Raw genomic sequence first — 18466 nt, forward strand, 5'->3', positions numbered from 1 at the left:
CTATCAGACATTTATTTCTTTTGTAATCCTTGTCCTCCATACGAAAAACTGATGAAAAGTTTAGTTTCAGGGATCTAAAACGTTAGTTTTAGGAATATGAGTCATGTTCGGGATTTGAGTCAAAACGGTAATTAAAATTGTTTACATAGCCTCTGCCTGAAAATTGAAAATGTTGTTAGGAAAACACACTCACATAATCCCAAGGGAGGAAAAATCTAAAAGGAAGTATTCCCTCCCGTGATATCTGCCACCATCGTCGTTTCTACAGCGAAGTACATCCAATTAAAAACTAACAAGCATTTCCCTAATTTTAGCAAGCAACAATCTAAGGAAACATCTGAAAACAATACATACGAATAAATGAAACTCTGCAACATTTACCAGAGGAAGTGTGCAATCAACAGTCTTCCCAAGGCAGCCAAGTGAACACGCGATCAGTGCGAAGAGAAGTGATTACAACCAATTAAAAATAAATTTTTATCGTTGTTGTTTTCCATTGTTTTGCCTCCTACACGTCAACATTCCGCAAAGCAAATCATCCAAGAGTAGCATCAAATGTAATACAGATGTATATTATTGAAAACCGAGAAAAGAAGAAGATTAACAAAGTTCTAAACTAATTTTTGTATGTACCTAAATCAACTAAAACGGAAACGTAAAATAGTCAACCAGAGTTATATAAAATTGACCTAAATCAGAACAAAAGAATAACCGTTTAAATTGCAATCATTATCAACAGAAAATGTTTGTAGTTGAATAAATTAGATTTTTTTAAATACGAAGACACGTTAAAAGTTTAAACTAAAACGAAGAAAAAGTTCCCAGAACGAATTTAACAGCATCAGACCCGACGCTGAACAAAAGTGGTGCTCGACAAAAAAGAAAAAAAAAATCAAAATTATCATCATTCTGCAGCAGTTAGTCTGCCCAACAGCATTATAAGTGGAACAGCAAAAATCCCACCACATAACATCGCGATTAAAAGTGTGAAAACGGATTGCCCAATGAACTGAACAGTGTGATAATGGTACGTCAACTATCGCCAAGCATCGTTGCTTTTGGGTGGAACAGAAGTAAGTGATAAGAGCTCGTGAGCCCCCCCCGCGCGGTCGTTGGTCTCGTCGCGTTCAAACCGTTGAAGCGAAACCGAAAGTCTCTCACGCACACAGACGCGGCCCAGAACACAATTACGTGACCAGTGTAGCAGCTTCCCAAAATATACTCGAGACAATCATCGCCGCCGCCGACCTTACGCTTGCAATGCTCTGGTAGCGCCGAAAACTTCGCCGTGGATCCATATTGCGGCGCCGGACTGAACAGTGGTGGTCCCGGTGGCCAATGGCCGATTCCGAACTGCGGTGGTCCGATGTGTCATCACGGTCCAGGCCCGGGGCCACCGGGTCCCGGTCCCGGGCCCGGTCCGGGCTTGGGCGGCATGATAGGTGGCGGGCTAGGACCCGGAGGACCAGGGATGGTGCCTGGCGGACTCGGAGGAGTTGGAGGCGGCGGAAGCGGAGTCGGAGTTGGCAGCCTCGGCGGAGGCGGGATCGGTCTTCCACCGTTGGTTCACGGGCCGTCGCAGCTGTCGCTGCACGGGCCGATGCCACCGCCGGGCCTCTGTAATCCCTGCAGCAATACCAATAGTTTTAACTCAGTGCCATTACCCGGACCGTCGCGTTGGGGTCCGCGAACATCATGTCCTGTACATAGTCCATTTAGAATACGAGTGCCGAACGGATCGATCTGCTCCGGACATCAGGTAGGTGGAATGGTAATCGATATTTCTCCAGTTTGCAGGTCCCTTCCACATCGACCGCCGGATAGACGAAGAGAATCTTGACTTTTATTAGCGATTAATAATAAGTTTCAACTCCAGAACCACCGGCGTCCATCAGGTGCGAGGAGGATAAAACAATGAGAAAAGTTTTTCCTCCACCGAACTCATAAATCATCCCTTCGGTGAGGTTGGCTTGTTGGTTCCGTTGACTGCGACGGCCATAAATTATACGCATATCTCAATTAGTTCTGCTTTTCCAGTGATACTTTAATTCCAAGAAGGATGAACCTGGAGGACTAATTTGCGTTCGAAAGTGGGTTCTTCGTTTCAGGTGGCGGTTATTATGGTTTTATTTTTTAAAGAAATTGGATTACTCTGAGTTCGTTGTTATTCAGTCTAAAGGTGGTCAACCTCAGGAAGTTGAGTTCGTAGAGGGCATAAAATAAAAATTAAGGATGCTTTCTACTTGTTCAAATACTCATTTAACAGAAGTTCAACAAAAGGAGTTTGTGGTAGATGTTTTTAAGGTTTGATAGAAAATGAAGCTCAAACCATTTACCAAATGCACTGGGGTCGTTTTTTACGTGCATAACTTTAATCGATTTCTTTATCTGTATTTTTTCACATCCTTTTAAAAACTTCCTTATTTTTTTCTGATTTTTTGTGAAATTATTTGTAGGTTCAACTCACATGCATTTATGCTGTGATGCATCAAAGTTGGAATAATAAAATTGACAGTTGTGCGTGGCTTCAGATCCGTAGCGTGGATTCCCAGCGCTCTTGGCGACATATTTATTAGGCGCTCTTGCTATGTATTTGTAGATTTGACACTAGAGCTCATGTTTTTCTTTTTAAATCCATGTATAGAATTCTACCAAAAATTAAGATAGGCAGGAGAAGGATTCTTCATTCCAGTCTAGGTTGAAAATAATAAAAGCATAAGGATCACAACGCCCATTTGTACCTTAACTAAACTAACTAAACTGGTTCATTCGCCTCCTCCACGTACCGTCCGCCATCTGCAGCCCAACATAGATGGTACGCAGCACTTTCCTTTCGGAAACTTCAAGTACGCGTTGGTCCTCCACGAGCAACGTCCAGGTCTCGTGTCCGTAGAGGACTACCGGTCTAATGAGCGTTCTGTAGATTGTCAGTTTGATACGGCGGCGAACTCTATTCAATCGGAGCGTATTGTGGAGTCCAAAGTACGCCACTATGCGTCTCCGAATTTCTCTGCTGGTATCATTTTCGGCAGTCACCAGTGAGCTCAAGTACACAAATTCTTCTACCACCTCGATTTCGTCACCATCGATGCAAACTCGCGGTGGATGGCTCGTATTGTCTTCCCTCGAACCTCCTCCTATCATGTACTTCGTCTTCGATGTGTTGATGACTAATCCGATCCGCTTAGCTTTCCTTTTCAGTCTGATGTAGGCTTCCTCCATCATCTCGTTAGTTACGTGCCATAATATCTATGTCGTCGGCGAAGCCAAATAGCTGGACGGACTTATTAAAAATTGTACCACTCGTGTTAATCCCTGCTCTTCGTATTATAGCAGACGTGAAAGATCATCACCTTGCCGTAACCCTCTACGCGTTTCGAAGGGACTCGAGAATGCCCCTGAAACTCGAACTACGCACATTACCCGATCCATCGTCGCTTTGATCAACCGTGTCAGTTTATCCGGAAATCCGCGTTCGTGCAGTAGCTGCCATAGCTGGTCCCGATCGATTGGATCATATGCGGCTTTGAAGTCGATGAATAGATGGTGTGTGGGCACGTTGTATTCGCGACATTTCTGCAGTACTTGGCGAATGGCGAACCGAACACCTGGTCCGTGGTGGAGCGTTCGCCCACGGTACTGCCCCACGAACTCCCTTGCAATTGGTGCTAGTCGACGGCATAAAATTTGGGAGAGTACTCGCGAGTTAATCGTTGAATAAATCTGACGACGAAAATATGTAGCCTACGACAATCGACATCGTTGGTGCCAAAATAGGTCGATTTGGAAGGCACCCGATTTCGTCGTGTTAAATTTCGGAGCTGTCAATTTTTTTATGTAGAACTTTAAAGACGGTTTACTGAAGGGTTTTAGAAGGAGTTACCGAATTACTACCACTCGGAAGATTACAGAAAAAAACTGCAACATGCATAAGGAATCTGGGAACTCGGAAGTTCTTCAGGGAATCTGAAAACTTGTCTGTATATTCATTGAGGGGTTCATTTACAAATTAAGTAACGCAAAAAATTACCATCTTAAACCCTCACCCACCCCCTCTTAACGTTTTTTTGCATTAAAGGTTTCTTAAATTTGTATGGGCCGTAACCCTCTGATAGGTGGCCTTCGACCCTTTAGAGTAGCGGTTCTCAACCTTTTTTCGAGAGGTACCCCTTCGGACTTTTGTATCAATTGAGGTACCCTTTTTTTACTGTAAATGAAAAGAAGTGTATCTCATAAGATATATAAGAAATGGTACTGAAAATTAACAGGATATGTGGCTCTCTATGAAGTTGGCTGAAATTTTCTTTATATCGAGCTCTTGGAGAGGAGATTCCGAGCCTCTTGAAAGGAGGCTTCCGGGCCTCTTGAAAGGAGGCTTCCGGGCCTCTTGAAAGGAGGCTTCTGGGCCTCTTGAAACGAGGCTTCCGGGCCTCTTGAAAGGAGGCTTCCGGGCCTCTTGAAAGGAGGCTTCCGGGCCTCTTGAAAGGAGGCTTCCGGGCCTCTTGAAAGGAGGCTTCCGGGCCTCTTGAAAGGAGGCTTCCGGGCCTCTTGAAAGGAGGCTTCCGGGCCTCTTGAAAGGAGGCTTCCGGGCCTCTTGAAAGGAGGCCTGGGCCTCTTGAAAGGAGGCTTCCGGGCCTCTTGAAAGGAGGCCTGGGCCTCTTGAAAGGAGGCTTCCTGGCCTCTTGAAAGGAGGCTTCCGGGCCTCTTGAAAGGAGGCTTCCGGCCTCTTGGCAGGAGGCTTCCGGGCCTCTTGAAAGGAGGCTTCCGAGCCTCTTGAAAGGAGGCTTCCGAGCCTCTTGGAAGGAGGCTTCCGAGCCTCTTGGAAGGAGGCTTCCGAGCCTCTTGGAAGGAGGCTTCCGAGCCTCTTGGAAGCAGGCTTCCGAGGCTCTCGAAAGGAGGCTCCCGAGGCTCTCGAAAGGAGGCTTCCGAGGCTCTCGAAAGGAGGCTTCCGAACCTCTCGAAAGGAGGCTTCCGGGCCTCTCGAAAGGAGGCTTCCGAGCCTCTTGAAAGGAGGCTTCCGGGCCTCTTGAAAGGAGGCTTCCGGGCCTCTTGAAAGGAGGCTTCCGGGCCTCTTGAAAGGAGGCTTCCGGGCCTCTTGAAAGGAGGCTTCCGGGCCTCTTGAAAGGAGGCTTCCGGGCATCTTGAAGGGAGGCTACCGCGCCTCTTGAAAGTAGGTTTCCGAACCATTTAAGAGAAGGCTTCCAAGCATCTTGAAAGGAGTCCTTCGAGCTGCTTAGAAGGAGGCTTATGAGATGCGTCGAAGGATGCTTTCAATTCTCTGAAGCAACTGAGCTTCATGTTTCTCTGTTTTTAAAATTTGTTCATTCGTCTTGCTGTTCTTTTGATCTATTGTCCCATATCGCTTAATCCACTGTGTTGGTTGTGGAGAGAAGGAGTCAATAGTCTTTAATTTACTGAGCGACTGTGAGTTTAAATTAGTTTAGAAATTCCGCGGAATTCCGTTGAATTTCGTTTGAAGCTAGTTTTTGATGGCGAAATTTATGCAAATTAACGAAACGAAACGAAATCAAAAAATTAGATTTCGCCATGCTCAAATTACGCAAAATTCCGCGGAATTTCGTTTCGAACCACCTGAAACGATTTTTTTTCGAAATACCGCATGTGCTTATTTTCGATTATCATCTTTCTGCTTCTTCTTCTTCATGCAACATAAAAGCGCCATTTGCAAACCGACCTAAAGCAGCTCATCTGGAAAACAACATCGAACAGAGAAACCGTCAGTGCGACATTTGCCTTAGCAAAAAAAACAGCACTGTTTCCCTTCACGCCGTGATGTGACGTTTGCACAACGACCTACAGTGGCTCGTCTTGCAAACCAACAACATCGAGTAGAGAAACCGTCAGTGCAACATTTGCCCTATAGCTATAGCTATAGTTATAGCTATAGTTATAGCTATAGCTATAGCAAAACAACCAGCACTGTTTCCCTTTTCTTATGCAACGTACACACCAGTCAAGCAGTTTGACGAACATTGACTCCGCCCCCAAGAAAACGCTTCGGTTGCTGCTTTGTTTGATCGTGTGTGAAGTTGTTCGAACAACCATTTGACAGTTGGCGGCTCGGTTGGAAAAAATTAAAACGGTTTGATTTTGGTTTGAGTTGTCGGGGGTGGAGTCAAGGTTCGCCGATCATGTTTGAGCATTTGTAGTGAAGTTGCACAAACCCCCATATATTTTTTGATAGTTGGTGCTCAAGTTGGCGCTTCGGTCGTTCGTGTGTGATATTGTTGGTCGAATAAAATGATTGTTCGTGCCGCTGTTGGTGAAACTTGATAGATGTTTGAACAAATGAGAGGTGGAGTCAATGTTGGTCAAACTGCTTGACCGTGTGTACGTTCCATTAGCGATGTGACAACTGCACAACGGCCTAAAACGGCTCGTCTGCAAATCAGCAACATCGCAAAGGCAAACGTTAAATTACCTTGATGGAAAAATTATTGTTCACAGTCTTATGCAGCGTACACACCAGTCAAGCAGTTTGAAGAACATTAACTCCGCCCCCAAGAAAACGCTTTGGTTGCTGCTTTGGTCGGTTGTAAAAAAATAAAACGGTTTGATTTTGGGTTGAGTCATCGGGGGTGGAGTCAAGGTTCCCCGAACATGTTTGAGCATTTGTAGTGAAGTTGTACAAACCCCCATATATTTTTTGATGGTTGGTGCTCAAGTTGGCGCTTCGGTCGTTCGTCTGTGATATTGTTGGTCGAATAAATTGATTGTTTATGCCGCTGTTGGTAAAACTTGATAGATGTTTGAATAAACGAGAGGTGGAGTTAATATTGATCAAACTGCTTGACCGTGTGTACGTTCCATAAGAAACAGCAAACCAATGACACGAAAACACACCGCGGTTCTTCCAAATATCAATAAATTCATTGAAGAGTTACGATATTGCTGTTATAATCATTTTAAATTTATTGCCCAGAACAATATTATTTTATGGGCGCGTAGTATGCGGCTACAAAGCAAGACCATGCTGAGGGTGGCTGGGTTCGATTCCCGGTGCCGGTCTAGGTTCTAATTTTCGGATTGAAAATTGTCTCGACTTCCCTGGGCATAAAAGTATCGTCGTGTTAGCCTCATGATATACGAATGCAAAAATGGTAACTTGGCTAAGAAACCTCGCAGTTAAAAACTGTGGAAGTGCTTAATGAACACTAAGCTGCGAGGTGACTCTGTCCCAGTATGGGGATGTTATGCCAATAAGAAGAAGAAGATGTCATGCCATGTCAAATTTCCATGATTCTACTTTTTCTCTAAACTTTTCCAGGTGGCAACACTGATGAAGGAACCTCCCCCATAATGGAAGTACATTGAAAAACAAATATCATCATGATTGTTATTATTTGTTTGCAAAGTTTTGTTTCTCTTTTTTGAAGCAACATTTTTGACAGCTGCCGCAGCAAATTTACCATTCTTACGGGCGGCCCTAAAACGGCTTTTTATATACTCTTATAATAGGTTTATAGTGGTAATCTAGAGAGGGTCTTTTGCCCATATCTTACTCTTATAGTGGTCATCAGAAGGTCGTCCTGTAGTATTGGGTTTTATTGTTAGTTCTTATAATTTGATCTTGAAAACCAGAGTGGAATAAAACTTAAAAGGTAACTTGAGATTAGACCTGTGCGCCGCCGCGCCACGCTGCCGCCACCGACACTTATTGACGTACGCCGACGCCGGTCAAGGTGTCGGCGGCGCGCCATACGCCGATTGGCTCCACGCCGCCGAATTTCGTATTTCACGCCGATGATTGATCAACACAAAAATCACAGTACCTATGCAGTGCGTTTACGGTCGCAGTGGGTGGTTCATCATTTTTTTAAAGGTTTGAATGTTACATATCTTAATTGGTCTAGTACTTATATTCGCGTCTACAAGTTCACACTATGGAAGTTAGATTTGGATTCTCAGTCTGGTAGGATTTGTTTTAAACTTCCCTGAGCATGGAGTATCATTGTGATAGCCTCGTTATATGCGAATGCAAAAATGGTAACTTGGCTTCTAGAGCTGGAGCACGATGGGACACGTGACCCATCAAAGTGAACATTTCCTTCACATCCTTAACCCTCTAAGACCCGGGACGAACGGATTTTTTTCAAATAGCTCGCATTCAGCACCTGATCGTCGGAATTCCTCGCGGTTTCGTTTGTGCTCAATGGGAATAGCTATATTTTTGCTCTAATACATTTTCAAATAAAAATTTTTGTTCAGGTCCGAGTTATTGCTAAAAATAAGTGTGCGCGGGGGTGTTTTTTCTATAATTCAAACATCTCTTCAATATTCTGGACGTGTTCATGCCCAAAATTTATCAAATCACCCATCAAACCAACCCAAAAAGATATTTGTAAAGATTTTTAGTCGATTCCGATGTTTTCACCATTTGAGTAGGGCAGGATTGACTGAATTCAGGGCCGCATTCAGGGGTTACAATGGTAGAGTATGGGCTAAAAATTCAATTACAATCAAATTTGCATGAGCATGCGGCTGCACAAATTTTACAAATCAGGAGTTTTTAATATTTAATTTTCAATTGAAATTGACCTTCTGAAATTCTTATCAGGGCCGGATTTAGGGGTCGAAACGGGGGTGACCAGGGGCCATATCACCAATTGCAATGAAACTGGGCATGCGACTGCTCAAACACCATGAAAACACATCAGGAGCACAAAGAACTCTGTTTGAATTTGAAATTGACCTTCTGAAATTTTGACCAGGGCCGGCTTCAGGGGTCCAAATGGGGAGAGCAAGGGCCATATCACCAAAAGCAATGGAACTGGGCATGCGACTGCTCAAACACCATGGAAACACATCAGGAGCTCAAAGAAATCTGTTTCAAATGGAAATTGATCTTCTGAAATTTCAACCAGGGCCGGATTTAGGAGTGAAAATGGAGAAGGCAGGGGCCATATCACCAATTGCAATGAAACAGAGCATGCGACTGCTCAAACTTCATGAAAACACATCAGGAGCTCAAAGAATTCTGCTCGAACTTCAAATCGTCTTTCCGAAATTTTGACCAGGACCGGCTTCAGGAGTCCAAATGGGGAGAGCAAAGGCCATATCACCAATAGAAATAAAACTGGGCAGTGGGCATGCGACTGCTCAAACTTCATGAAAACTCATAAGCATCTCAAAGAACTCTGTTTGAATTTGAATTGACTTTCTTAAATTTCAACCAGGGCCGGATTCAGGGGTGAGAACATGGAGAGCGGGCTGCTCAAACATCATGAAAACACATCAGGAGCTCAAAGTATTCTGATTGAACTTGAAACTGCTCTGATACAAATTCAGGAATTTCTCTGGAAAATACTCCAGGAATTCCTCTAGAAGTTCCTCCGGAAGTTCCTCCAGGAATTCCTCCGGAAGTTCCTCCAGGAGTTCCTCCAGAAGTTCCTCCAGGAATTCCTCCGGAAGTTCCTCCAGGAATTCCTCCGGAAGTTCCTCCAGGAATTCCTCCGGAAGTTCCTCCAGGAATTCCTCCGGAAGTTCCTCCAGCAATTCCTCCGGAATTCCTCCAGGAATTCATACGGAAGTTCCTCCAGGAAATCCTATAGAAGTTCCTCCAGGAATTCATCCGGAAGTTCTTCCAGGAAACCCTACGGAAGTTCCTCCAGGAATTCCTCCATGAATTCCTCCGGAAGTTCCTCCATGTATTCCTCCGGAAGTTCCTTCATAAATCCCTCAAGAAGTTCCGCCATGAATTCTTCCGGAAGTTCCTCCAGGAATTCATCCGGATGTTCCTACAAGAATTTCCCTCGAAGTTCCTCTAGGAATTTCCCGGAAGTTCCTTCAGGAATTCCTTCGGAAGTTCCTCCATAAATTCCTCCGGAAGTTCCTCCATAAATACTTCCGAAAGTTCCTCCAGGAATTCTACGGAAGTTCCTCCAGGAATTCCTCCGGAAGTTCCTCCGGAAGTTCCTCCAGGAATTCCTCCGGAAGTTTCTCCAGGAAGTTCCTCCTGGAATTTGTCCGGAAGTTCCTCCAGGAATTCGTCCGGAAGTTCCTCCAGGAATTCCATTGGAAGTTCCTCCAGAAATTCCTCTGGAAGTTGCTCCAGGAATTCCTCCGGAAGTTCCTTCAGGAATTCCTACGGAAATTCCTCCAGGAATTTCTTCGGAAGTTCTTTCAAGAATTTTTCCAGAAGGTGCTCCAGGAAGTTCCACCAGGAATTCCTGGAGGATCTCTTAAAGTTCCGAAAGAATTCCTGAATTCGCGAAGTTACTTCTGCAGAAATTCCTGCATGAACTTCTGGAGGAATTCCAGGAGAATCTTCCGAAGGAATTCCTGGTGGAACTTCCAGAAGAATTACTGGTAGAACTTCCGAAGGAATTCCTGGTGAAACTTAGGAAGGAATTCCTGGTGGAACTTCCGAAAGAATTCCTGGTGGAACTTCCGAAGGAATTCCTGGTGGAACTTAGGAAGGAATTCTTGGTGGAACTTCCTGGAGGAGTTTCCGGAGGAATTCCTGGAGGAACTTCCGGAGAATTCCTGGAGGAACTTTCGGAAGTATTTATGGAGGAACTTCCGGAGGAATTTATGGAGGAACTTCAGGAGGAATTCCTGGTGAAACTTCCGAAGGAATTCCTGAAGGAGCGTCCGCGAAATTCCTGGAGGAACTTCGAGGGAAATTCTTGTAGGAACATCCGGATGAATTCCTGGAGGAGCTTCCGGAAGAATTCATGGCGGAACTTCCCGAGGGATTTATGAAGGAACTTCCGGAGGAATTCATAGAGGAACTTCCAGAGGAATTCATGGAGGAATTCCTGGAGGAACTTCCGTAGGGTTTCCTGGAAGAGCTTCCGGATGAATTCCTGGAGGAACTTCTATAGGATTTCCTAGAGGAACTTCCGAATGAATTCCTGGAGGAATTTCCGAATGAATTGCTGGAGGAATTTCCGAAGGAATTCCTGAAAGAACTTCCGGAGGAATTCCCGGAGGAACTTCGGCAGAAATTCTTGGAGCATTTTCCGGAGGATTCCCTGAAAGATCTTCCGGAGGAATTCCTGGAGGAACTTCCGGAGGAATTCCCGGAGGAACTTCTATAAGATTTCATGGAGGAACTTCCGAATGAATTCTTGGAGGAATTTTCGAATGAATTCCTGGAGGGATTTCCGAAGCTCCTGATGTGTTTTCATGATGTTTGAGCAGCCCGCTCTCCATGTTTTCACCCCTGAATCCGGCCCTGGTTGAAATTTCAGAAAGTCAATTTCAAATTCAAACAGAGTTCTTTGAGATGCTGATGTGTTTTCATGAAGTTTGGGCAGTCGCATGCCCACTGCCCAGTTTTATTTCTATTGGTGATATGGCCTTTGCTCTCCCCATTTGGACCCCTGAAGCCGACCTTGGTTAAAATTTCGGAAAGACAATTTGAAGTTCGAGCAGAATTCTTTGAGCTCCTGATGTGTTTTCATGAAATTTGAGCAGTCGCATGCCCTGTTTCATTGCAATTGGTGATATGGCCCTGCCTTCCCCATTTTCACTCCTAAATCCGGCCCTGGTTGAAATTTCAGAAGATCAATTTCCATTTGAAACAGATTTCTTTGAGCTCCTGATGTGTTTCTATGGTGTTTGAGCAGTCGCATGCCCAGTTTCATTGCTTTTGGTGACATGGCCCTTGCTCTTCCCTTTTGGACCCCTGAATCCGGCCCTGGTCAAAATTTCAGAAGGTCAATTTCAAATTCAAACAGAGTTCTTTGTGCTCCTGATGTGTTTTCATGAAGTTTGAGCAGTCGCATGCCCAGTTTCATTGCAATTGGGGATATGGCCCTTGCTCTCCCCATTTAGACCCCTGAATCCGGCCCTGGTCAAAATTTCAGAAGGTCAATTTCAAATTCAAACAGAGTTCTTTGTGCTCCTGATGTGTTTTCATGAAGTTTGAGCAGTCGCATGCCCAGTTTCATTGCAATTGGGGATATGGCCCCTGCCCTCCCCATTTTCACTCCTAAATCCGGCCCTGGTTGAAATTTCAGAAGATCAATTTCCATTTGAAACAGATTTCTTTGAGCTCCTGATGTGTTTCCATGGTGTTTGAGCAGTCGCATGCCCAGTTTCATTGCTTTTGGTGACCTGGCCCTTGCTCTTCCCTTTTGGACCCCTGAAGCCGGCCCTGGTCAAAATTTCAGAAGGTCAATTTCAAATTCAAACAGAGTTCTTTATGCTCCTGATGTGTTTTCATGAAGTTTGAGCAGTCGCATGCCCAGTTTCATTGCAATTGGGGATATGGCCCTTGCTCTCCCCATTTAGACCCCTGAAGCCGGCCCTGGTCAAAATTACAGAAGGTCAATTTCAAATTCAAACAGAGTTCTTTGAGCTCCTGATGTGTTTTCATGAAGTTTGAGCAGTCGCATGCCCAGTTTCATTGCAATTGGTGATATGGCCCCTGGTCACCCCCGTTTCGACCCCTAAATCCGGCCCTGATAAGAATTTCAGAAGGTCAATTTCAATTGAAAATTAAATATTTAAAACTCCTGATTTGTAAAATTTGTGCAGCCGCATGCTCATGCAAATTTCATTGTAATTGAATTTTTAGCCCATACTCTACCATTGTAACCCCTGAATGCGGCCCTGAATTCAGTCAATCCTGCCCTACTCAAATGGTGAAAACATCGGAATCGACTAAAAATCTTTACAAATATCTTTTTGGGTTGGTTTGATGGGTGATTTGATAAATTTTGGGCATGAACACGTCCAGAATATTGAAGAGATGTTTGAATTATAGAAAAAACACCCCCGCGCACACTTATTTTTAGCAATAACTCGGACCTGAACAGAAATTTTTATTTGAAAATGTATTAGAGCAAAAATATAGCTATTCCCATTGAGCACAAACGAAACCGCGAGGAATTCCGACGATCAGGTGCTGAATGCGAGCCATTTGAAAAAAATCCGTTCGTCCCGGGTCTTAGAGGGTTAAATTGCCATAATTGTTCTAAAAAACAGATTTCGATTTGTTCTGATAAAAAAAATCCCAAAGAAATTTCTTGGTTTTCCTGAAATAATGTCCGACGGAAATTCTGGAGAAAGTTCTTAGAGTTTTAAGATATTTTTGGATTTATCCCCATAGTAATTTCTGGATAATTTTCTGACGGAGTCCCTGGAGAAAATTCTGAAGAAATTCTTGGAGGAATGTTCAACAAAATTCTTCAAGGAATTTAAGAAATTCGTTCGGTGATATCCGAAATTTCGTCCTAGAATTTTGGAAGCGAATCGCAGAGGAAATTCCGAAGGAAATACTAGATGAATATCCGAGGCTGAGAGACACTAACGAGAAGCCCGTGCACAATGGTCCGATTCAGTTATTTAGCAGGAAAAAACTATTTTCCTCCGTTTTCGTTCTATTTAGACACTTGGTGTCTTCAGTGAAGTTGTTTATAATAAAATATTGCTTCTTCGGACAAAAAGTTCGATAGGGTGGTCCTTATCGTTTCTCAAAACTGAAATTAAACTTTTTTATTTCGGGTTTTTTGTGGATGACCTCTTCAGCAAACTTGCAGTAAACATTATTTGATGCAACTTTGCCGAAGACACCTTGTGTCTAGTACATAAATTGAGTTCAGTAAATGGAATTTTCGATTTTAACCTAGGGTGGCCCCAAAAAAATCAGTTTTTCTATTCTAACTTTTTTGTTTTAAGTTTTACGAGAATGCGGTCTTCAGAAGAAATGAAGTGCAAGTGATGGTGCATATTTTTGCTGAACACATAATGTTTATAAGTCTTACCATTTAAAAGTTATATGCAATTTATACCAAAAAACTATGCAATCTCAAAATGCCTATATCTCATGGAGATGGTTCGATTAATTTTGTTTGAAGGTGTTATCTGAAAGGGCACATATATAGTAACTTTTGCTGCAAAAATTACGGGAACGTATTTTTTTTAAATTAAATAAATCGACTTTGAAAATTTCTTCGAAAAAAATTAAATTTACTAGTACTTCACTATATATTAAAATTATGAGTAAATTACCTTCGGCAAAAGTTCAAATTTAAACTAAAAATACATATCCGATTATTATTATTTAATCAGACTAAGGCCGAAGTGGCCTGTGCAGTATACAAGAGTCTTCTCCATTCGGCTCGGTCCATGGCTACACGTCGCCAGCCACGCAATCTACGGAGTCATCTTCCACCTGATCGATCCACCTTACCCGCTGCGCACCTCGCCTTCTTGTGCCCGTCGGATCGTTGTCGAGAACCATTTTCACCGGGTTACTGTCTGACATTCTGGCTACGTGCCCGGCCCACCGCAGTCGTCCGATTTTCGCGACTTTATATCGAAGTATCGCGAAGTTTTTTATCGGATTTTTCGAAAGGAAAGTGCTGCGTACCATCTATGGTGTGGTGCAGATGGCGGACGGTACGTGGAGGAGGCGAATGAACCACGAGTTGCATGCCCGAGCAGAGAATGAAAACAAACTGAAAACTTATTTTGATATTTTGATACTTTCATTTGCAATATCAAATTTTGGTGACCCTGTGGTCGAGTTAATAGTAATCCCATCAAAAGTTGAGAACTTAATGTTGTATCCAAATAAGCAAAATGATAACAATTTTTGATATCACGGAAAAGAAAACAAAACTTATTTTGATATTACGCATATTTTCTACGGTTAATGAGTCTTTATGCAAATGAGTTTTTATTATGATAATGACTATATCGAGCAAAAACAAAAAAAATCTCAATTTGATATTATTCTGATTCATGAATCATATACTGATATCAAAATAATGATATCTAATTCAGTTACTCGTTTGATTGAACACATATTATGCGATATCAAGATTTACAAACTAGATTAGTTATCATTTAGTTATTTGCTATAAGTCTTGATATCAGAAAAATATCTAAGTCAGTTCCTGTTTTGTTTTAATTTATTTGAGATGATATCAAAATAAAAATATCAAAATTAGTTTGACTTTTGGTGTTGAATCATTTTATTTCATTATTATTCAGTCTTATTCGATAACTGATAAAAGAAAATAATTCTATCTCGATTTATTGCTTATGACGTAATGAATAAGCTTCTTGTAGTTCGAAACCACTTTGATGACTGCAGAATGATCGTCGTGCAGGAGATATTATAATTTATCTTTTCAATCCGTAAGAAAAATCTTCATATACCGTTTGACGGAAAATAATTTCTATTCATATAGAAGATAGGGATCGTACTTTTATTATGTATGATATTTTTTTAGATTTTTCAACCGCCCTTTCCCAGTGTTAGATTTCCTTCAATAATCTTTTTTTGCAAATAACTTTTCATTCATAAGAACGTAAAAATGACAGACCCTTCCTCCCTTTTTAAGGGTCTGTCTCATTTGGAGAATTAAAATTAAAAGTGACAGTTCGAAAATTAGAAAATCTCCCGGCCATAAAAATGGCTGGTGCTACCCAGCAATTCCAATAAGACATCGATGCAAAATTATTCGATATCTGTTAAAGGTAATATTGCTCTGCGAGCAGGGTTTTTCGATAATTATAGAAATGTCACTTTTGAGTTTAATTTCAGTTAATAAGTGTACAGCCTCAAATATGTTTTCATGCGGTTTATAGAATACGGACTCTCACGGTGTCCTTGTCCGAAGAGGCTTATTATCAAAAAATCAGTATCTCTAAAACACTCACTACACGAAAGTATAGGTTTTCCTGTTTCACGTTCTATCGGGGGTCATTTTTCCACACATTTTTGAGGAATTAAATCTGATAGCCGATGAGATTTCTATGAAGTTTGCACCAAAAATAGTGAAAAAAATAAAAATTGTTATAGATCCCCCGATCGAACATTTTAGTTTACCCACTATATGGAGGAGGAGAGCGTATACTTTCGCGTGTTGGGTGTTTCAGAGATACTATTTGATAATATTTCCCCATAGAGACTCCGTGACTCTATTTATTATTTTCAGTTATCACAATAATATCAAAATATGATATTTGCTAGAGACTCTGCAATTCTATATCAAAATATGTTATAGTTATGATATCAAAAGCTGAATTTGTTATCACTTTGATAATATTTTGATGGCCGACTCTGCTCGGGTGAGCTGCTGGGAGACCCATCCATCGTTCACACCGCGAAAATCGGAAGACTGCGGTGGGCCTGGCACGTAGCCAGAATGTCAGACAGTAACCCGGTGAAAATGGTTCTCGACAACGATCCGACGGGCACAAAAAGGCGAGGCGCGCAGCGGGCAAGGTGAATCGATCAGGTGGAAGATGACTCCGTAGACTGCGTGGCTAGCGACGTGTAGCCATGGACCGAGCCGAATGGAGAAGACTCTTGTATACTGCACAGGCCACTTCGCCCTTAGTCTGATTAAATAATAATAATCGGATATGTATTTTTAGTTTAAATTTGAACTTTTGCCGAAGGTAATTTACTCATAATTTTAATATATAGTGAAATACTAGTAAATTTAAATTTTTTCGAAGAAATTTTCAAAGTCGATTTATTCAATTTAAAAAAAATACGTTCCCGTAATTTTTGCAGTAAAAATTACTATATATGTGCCCTTTCATATAACACCTTCAAACAAAATTAATCGAACCATCTCCATGAGATATAGGCATTTTGAGATTGCATAGTTTTTTGGTATAAATTGCATATAACTTTTAAATGGTAAGACTTATAAACATTATGTGTTCAGCAAAAATATGCACCATCACTTGCTCTTCATTTCTTCTAAAGACCGCATTCTCGTAAAACTCAAAACAAAAAAGTTAGAATAGAAAAACTGATTTTTTTGGGGCCACCCTAGGTTAAAATCGAAAATTTAATTTACTGAACTCAATTTATGTGCTAGACACAAGGTGTCTTCGGCAAAGTTGCATCAAATAATGTTTACTGCAAGTTTGCTGAAGAGGTCATCCACAAAAAACCCGAAAAAAAAAGTTTAATTTCAGTTTTGAGAAACGATAAGGACCACCCTATCGAACTTTTTGTCCGAAGAAGCAATATTTTATTATAAACAACTTCACTGAAGACACCAAGTGTCTAAATAGAACGAAAACGGAGGAAAATAGTTTTTTCCTGCTAAATAACTGAATCGGACCATTGTGCCGTGGGATAGAGAGAATCTCCTTTCTATAGTGTAATCCAACAGACTAATAAATAGATATGCAATACTTTATTTTGATAAATAATACCCAAAGAAATTTCTTGGTTTTCTTGAAATATTTTCCTAAGGAAGTCCTGGAGAAAGATCTTAAGGAATACCTGTAGAATTTTTTTAGAGTCTTAATGAATTTCTGGATCCATCTTCAAAGTAATTTTTGGAGGATTTTCTGAAGGAATCCTTGGAGAAAATTTAGAAGGAATTCTTGGAGGAATGACCAAAAAAAATTCTTGAAGAAATTTAAGAATGTCGATAATTCCTTTGGAAATTATATCTGATTTCTGAAAATTCGTCCTAGAATTTAGGAAGGAAATGGCAGAGGAAATTTCAAATGAATTACTAGATGAATTTCCGAGGGAATGAAATGTACTATGGAATATCTGGAAAAGATCCAGAGGAATTGTTAAAATAATTTCCGAAGGAATTTTTCAAAAGTATGTATGTATGTACAGTTATCCATCATTCTGGCTTGAGTCTTGCTCTGAATACGGCTCCACCCAATATTACAGTCGAATTAAATTACCATTTTGCTTTCAACACACTCCTGTATGAACGGCTAAAAATGGAGGCGTAAGCAGAGACACTTACGCGAAGCCCGCGGGATAGAGAGAATCTCCTTTCAACAGTGTAATCCAACAGACTAATAAATAGATTCGCAATCCTTTTTGAGCTTTTCGAGTGGTGACTTCTTTGAGGAAGGGCGCGTCAAATCGATTAAAACTCTTGGGAAGTGTACCCATCTAGGATATTTGTTCCATTATTAATAATATGCTCCTTGGTCAATTTGTGTCATGTTTTGTTGTTTTCCGGCGTTCTCACCGCTGAAAAAAAAAAAATAAAAACAAAGAGAAATAGAACAGTTTGCGCACCAATGCTTTGGTTTCGATTGGTATTGATTCGGGTACTTGGTATAAACTCAAAGAGCAGTTCCTTTAAATAAGTAGACATTTTTATTTAAAAATTTCAAAAAGAATTTCTAAAGTAATTCCTGATGGAATTATCAAAATCAATTTCAGAAGAATTTTTATAAGAAATTGCAGAAAAGTTCCTTAAGATATTTCCTAAGGTCCTAAGAAGTTCCAAAACAATTCCTGAGGGAAGTTTCAAAGAAAAAACTGGATTCATTTGTGGACGTTTTTGAAGGAATTTCTAGAGAAATTCCCGTCGGAATTCCTGACAGAGTTTTTGAAAGTATACTAGAATGAGTATCTTGATGTCTTACCGAATTATTTTATGAATTTATCTTCTAGGGAATTATTTAAGGCATTTACAAAAAAGTCTGTAGAACTTTTCGAAGGAACTCATGCAGTAAATTCCCTATGAATTCTTGAGAGTAT

This window comes from Armigeres subalbatus, chromosome 1 (genome assembly GCF_024139115.2).
Source record: "Armigeres subalbatus isolate Guangzhou_Male chromosome 1, GZ_Asu_2, whole genome shotgun sequence".
NCBI lineage: Eukaryota > Metazoa > Arthropoda > Insecta > Diptera > Culicidae > Armigeres > Armigeres subalbatus.